Raw genomic sequence first — 6,631 nt, forward strand, 5'->3', positions numbered from 1 at the left:
GTAATGTCAAAGTACCTGACCTTGTTGGAGTATAAAGTATAAAAGTGAAAGGTTAGAAGGATGGCCAGGTCATGAAGGACTTCTTGTGTCAAGCTAAAAAATTTCTATCGGTCATGGAGTAACATTAAAGACTCTTATTAAACAAAGGAACAAGAGAATATCATTTGGAAAAATGACTTCAACAACAGTGTTGAGACTGGATACGTTGCAGAGTGAGGGGAAGAGAAGGAGCAAGAATGGAGGTCATAAGCCATATAGTAGACAAGATGACAAGGTGATGTCAATGAGTTTTGATGGAAGGAGGCAGTTTCCTTTTTTAATTGTTGGATTTATTTTTCACTTCATTAGTGTGCCCACTAGAGTAAAACTGGAAAATGCTGTCACTAAAAAAATGAGTTTAAAGATAGTATAAAAAGCCATTAAAGGATTTTAAGAGACATGGCCTAACTTTAATTTTAATAGGGGCACTGTGAATGCTGTGTTAAGAATTAACTGAAGGTGGCAGCTAGAGCCAAAGCAGAAATTCCAATTAGAAAGTATTGCAGTGATGCCTAAGAAAGATAAGGTGTTAACATAGTGTTAGCAGTGGAGGCAAGAGAAATAATCAAATTTTGGATATACTTTGAGCATGATGAATAATATCAGAAGGTGGTTTTAAACATGGACTTCAGGTGGAATTTCAGGAGGAACTGCTTATAAAAACGTGTAGTTGAGTACATTGTGTTTTAGGGACAGTGAAATTAGTCTGTCCAGATTAATGATTTCATGATCTACTCCTAAAGGTCTAGGGTTTTTTCATGGATAATATAAAGCTCAAATTGTGCCATGGGGATAGTGAAGCCCAACCTTGGGGAAGAGTCAGGGGAGGCTTTCCAGAGAGTGATTTTAGTCCTTGTCCAGAATAAACTGAAATAACTTGACAGGGGATGGGGCAGGGAGGTTGGTAAGTGTTTCAAGCAGAGTGAGCAAAATATGCTGTTTTAGGAATAAGAGTCCAGTGCTTAAGAACCAGGCTGCCTGAGCTCAGATCAGTTTTTATGAAAACAGGGTATGTTTCTACCTAATGTCAACAACCTTTAATAGTAAACCATTTGGTCAGGGTGAACTGGGAGTCTTGTCATCAGCAGTCCTATGTAGGCCAAGTTATCAGAGTCAGGCAGGTCCTGTCAGAAATGTCTACCAAATTAACTAAATCCTAATATCTATTGAATACTATATTCTTGGTTATGCAGAGGCTGAAAAACTGATCCAGTAAAAAAAAGGTAACACTATGGTATGTTTTTGTTCATCTTCTTAGGTTCTAGAACTTAGAATACAGACCACCCTGGGTCATGTGTACAGGTCTTTCACCAAATATTAAAATTAACTGGCAAACGATTTAGAACTTTAACATTCTTTGAAAAGATTTCATAGTGAACAGTAAAAGGCACAGTAGCTGAAGTATCTGAAGAATCTCTAGCATTTAATCCAAGATCTATTATTTATGATATGGAATTGGGATAATCATTTGACCTTTCTGAGTTTAACTATCCTGAGCTGTAAATTAAAAGGGCTGAGATAAACAAGAGTCCTATGGTCTCTCGTGAACTTATCTCTCTATAATAGTGCATACTACATAGTATTGATTTTCACAGGACACTGACACTGGGGAGTCTTCTCAAAAGTTTAATGTCATTTTAATATCACAATCCCTTCAAGAAAGGTCCTACATAAGTGCACTACAGTCAAGAAAAATCGTGGCTTGGAAAGACTCACAGCCCTAAGAAACCAAGTGGAGAAGCCCAGCTGGAAATCTCACCAAATCTCCAGGGATCAAATGGCAAGCCTATTTCATAGCACTGGAGACTAGAGGTCACCGGACACTTCTAATAGCAATTAAAGAGAAGCTCAAAAGGCAGAACGGTCACCCAGTTTTCCTGGGAAAATGTGTGGATTCTGCGACCCGCAGAGGGTACATGGGCGTGCAGGTGACCCACCTGCCCAGGGAAGCCCCACCGTGCTACATCAGGAGCCTGCACGACGCAGCCACAGACAACGCAGGCGCCACACCGCTCCACTTCCGGTCTCCTCGCCCCGCCCTGGCGGCAAGGGGTGGTGCCTCCCCCGAGAGGGATAGGCCCCGAGGCTACAGTGGCTAGACTGAGCCTTAGGGGAGGACTCAAGTGTCTTTCCTTACTGCTTTGGCAAGCAGTCTGAGCCTTCAGGCCCGCCCAACTCTCAGAATGGAGGGACTCCTGGGGGCGAGCAGAAATTTAGGTTGATTTCTTATTTTTGTTGATAGGCTGAAGCTACCAATTGCATACGATCCTAGTGAAGATCTCACAAGACTCAGACGGAACTCCTACTGCTCGGCGCGGTTAGCAGCGAGCTCAGACCACTCCGGACTGAGCTGGACCGATTTTATTCTGGGAGCTGGTGCCAATGGTTTGGGATCCGCTTAATTTCTGGAGGGGGTCCGGGTTCGGGCTGGTTTATAGGGCCTCTATTCTAGAGAAGCTGACCTCTTCAGACCACAAAAGTCACTGTCCCTACATTCCTCCTGCCGCCTTCTCACCATTCTGCCATTCCCTAGGAAGAGACAACAAACACAAAAGGAGAGATGCAGCCCTTCACAGCCAGGGCTCAGGTAAGGAGGCGTTTCTTTTCCATCCTGAAACGCAGTTTCAGAGTCGTCTCAGAGATCTTGTCCCCAGGCTGGAAGCTTAAACATTGACGAATCTGGTCTCTGGGATCCTGTGCTTTCACATCATTTCTGTAGTACCTTCTGTATGGGTATTAGGAGTTCCTGGAGTGTATCCCACTTCTAGCACAGTGTTGACATACTATAAATGTTTAAGGCATGGATATAATTGAAGAGACAGCATCATCATAACTTCATATCTTCAAATGATTTCAAGTCCACTGAGAAAATATTTAGAATTTTGCCGTTTCGGAGCAAAGAATCCATTAAAATTGTTACAGGTGCCCCATACAGAAGTAGTATTTCCAGTTGCTTTTATATGAAAACTGACTCACAGGAAGAGAAACCTGATTGAAAAATTCCCTTTGAAACTGCAGCACTTTTTATATTCATAATGCAACTGACAAGAAATAAAACTTTAAAACAGCATCAAGCAAGTTATTGTACAAGTAGTCCTCATGTCTGCTTTCTCTCTCCGCTTTTGTATTATCCACTAAATAGGGAATATGAAGGAAGTATTTTAGGACCAAAGAGCTAAATAGTAACTGATTTCGATTTTTTTTTAATTCCAAAAAGTTACACATTTTCATTCAGAAATCAAAACCACTGAGATGGTACCATTTTGTATCCATGAAGACATAAAGGAAAATTCTGTTATTCCTGGAAGTTTAATCTTCTAATAGCCTCTTCCTTTTCTTCCCTCAACCTTTCTATCTCCTGTTCTGTTTAATTACTCGGTTTCCTCTATGACGTGCATACAGGCATACCTCACTTAATTGTGCTTCACAAATGTTGAGGTTTTTTGTTTGTTTGTTTTACAAACTGAAGGTCTGTGGTAACCCTGCAATGTCAGATGGTTGGCTAGCATTTTTTAGCAAAGTATTTTTAAATTAAGGTATGTATATTGGTTTTTTTTAGAAATAATGCTATTTGTGCACTTAATAGACTAAAGTATAGTGTAAACATGACTTTTTTATGCACTGGGAAACCAAAAAAACAAAATTTATGTGACTCGCTTTATTGCATTATTTGCTTTATTGAGGTGGTCTGGAACTGAACCCACAATATCTCCAAGTTATGCCTGTATTTTACTATCAGACCAGATATCTGGTTTTATCTTCCAGTGGGCAAAAGGCCCCCTTTGCTCTCCTGCTGTCTTCCACCTGGGCAGATCCCCATCGGTACCCACCTTGAGGTTGTCAGGCAACTGGTGAATATACTCCCAAGTGTTAGTTTTTGCTGGATTTTGTTGTTTTAGATATAATTGCTTTGATCTAGTCAGTATCTGCGATCCTTGGTAAACCTGCATTCACATGTATAAACAAAGACACACACATCCAGATTTTTGAGAGTACTGACACAGGCACAGGACTTTTGAATGGATTTTTCCATAGTTTATCTCTGAATAGGCTTCTAAGAGTTGTTACCTTACTTTTCTAGTTCAGTGATAGATGGGAAAAGTAAAGGCAAGCCTCTGTCCTTTTGAAAAAAAATTTCAAACTATTTCACAATTGAAAATATAATAAAAGTAAATGGTGGGGGTAAGGTGGGATCTATCCCAGTCTAAAAGTGAACTGCTTTTTCTATGAGGAATTCTGGTGCTAAAGGTTCTTCCACAGAAAAGTAAGTCTGACTCTTAGAAAGCCTGAACACATATAGTTGTGGAACTAAAATTTATTGCATTTGATATTTTGGAGGGTTGATTGTTAATTTCTGAGCCAGGCTATTGCTTCTTTGGTCAATAATTATAGTTATAATGACTGTGACTTTTGAGCACTTACCATGAGCCAAACACTGCTAAATCACTGAGTGCTAATAATAACAAAAATCATATATTTGCATTTTATTTGTAATTCCTATACTTAAGTAATAAGTAATATATTCTTTCATTTGAGCTCTATAACAATCAAAATGTGGACCAGGTATCCCCCTTCTCAGGTGAGAAATTAGAGTCCCAAGTTTGGTTATAGGACAAATTAGTGGCAAATACAAGATTAAAACTTGGAAGTTTGACTTTCCATATCTCTTAAGACTATATTAGATGTAGCGTTTTATAAGAAGCATTTTAATTCAAAAAAGAAAATCAAAATACCAATCCTACATATTTTTATTTCTCAGAAACTGTTTTTTTAGCCACTGAACTCACTGTCACATATATTTAGTAAGTGATATCTCTTATGATTTTCCTCACTTGCTAGAGTGGTACCTAGTTAATGTCTCTGACAAACAATAGTAGATCTTTCTTTTAAGAAATAACCTATTTCAGCCATTGCAACATCAAAATGAAGTAATGAGAACAAGAGAAATCATCTTGGATATCAAGAAGTCCTTGGAAAAAATTGACAGAGCAGAACTAGTATTGGTAAATTACTAAATTCAAAGATCACATCTATGAAGATAATAGTGAATAGATCCCAGTCAAGGCCACAGTTCATAATCCAGTCATAATTTAGTGTGAATAACAGAAATACTTTTTTTTTTATTCAAAGGTATACACAAACTTGAAAAAATTACTGGTGTGTGTTAGAGGGATCATCAGTACAGAGCCTCTATGGACAATACCTTCAAGAAGTTTGGCTGGCCTGGAGATGATGTGGTAATTAACTACATGGGGGGAATCCTTTCACAATGTATACGTATCAAATCACCAGGATGTACCTTTTAAGCATCTCACAGTTTTCTCTCACTTTAGATTTAGAGATGATTTTTTAGATTTGACACCAGAAGCAAAGGCAACAAAAGCAAAAATAAACAAGTGAGACTACATCAAACTAAACAGTTTCTGCCCAGCAAAAGAAACCATCAACAAAATGAAAAGGCAGCCTACCAAATGGGAGAAAATATGTGTAAACAGTATATCTGATAAGGGGTTAATATAAAATATAAATACAACTCAATAGCAAAAAACAGACAACCTAATTAAAAAATATGCAGAGGATCAGAACAGACATTTTTCCAAAGAAGACAGACAGATGGCCAAAAGGTACATGAAAAGGTGCTTAATGTCACTCACTAATCATCAGGGAGATGTAAATCAAAACCACAATGAGATATCACTTCACCTCTATTAGAATGGCTATCAAAAAGACAAGAAGTAACAAGGATTAGCAAGGATGTGGAGAAAAGGGAGCCCTTGTGGACTGTGGGTGGGAATGTAAACTGGTACAGCCATTATGGAAAATAGTATAGAGGTTCTTCAAAAAGTTATAAGTAGTACTACTGTATGATCCAGCAATTCCACTTCTGGGTATTTATCCAAAAAAACAATGAAAACAATAAATCCCATGTTCACAGCAGCATTAGTTACAGTAGCCAAGACACAGAAGCAACCTAAGTGTCCACCGATGGCTAAATGGATAAAGAAGATGCAGTATGTATATTTATACACAATGGAGTATTATTCAGCCATAAAAAAAGAAGGAAATCTTGCCATTTGCAACAGCACAGATGGATCTTCAGGGCATTATGCTAAGTCAAATAAGTTAGAGAAAGACAAACACTGTATGATCTCACTCATATGTGGAATCTAAAAAAAAACCCCAAAACAAAAAAATCCAACTCATAGATACCGAGAACAGATTGGTGGTGGTCAGGAGTGGGTACGTGGGTGAAATGGGTGAATGTGGATTAAAGGCACAAGCTTCTAGTTATAACATAAATAAGTCTTGGGGATGTAATGTACAATATGGAGACTATAGTTAATAATACTGCATTGTATATTTCAAAGTTGCTAAGAGAGTAAATTTTAAATGTTCTCATCACAAGAAAAAAAATTTGTAATGTGTGGTGATGGATGTTAACTAGATTTCTTGTGGTGATCAAAATATATACAAATATTGAATCATGTGGTATACCTGAAGCTGATGTTATACGTCAACTGTATCTCAAAAAGAAATAAACCAAAACACTTCTACTTACGCTATAGGTAATCTAATTGGGAACAGAAACCAG

This window comes from Hippopotamus amphibius, chromosome 9, assembly GCF_030028045.1.
Source record: "Hippopotamus amphibius kiboko isolate mHipAmp2 chromosome 9, mHipAmp2.hap2, whole genome shotgun sequence".
NCBI classification, from domain to species: Eukaryota; Metazoa; Chordata; class Mammalia; order Artiodactyla; family Hippopotamidae; genus Hippopotamus; species Hippopotamus amphibius.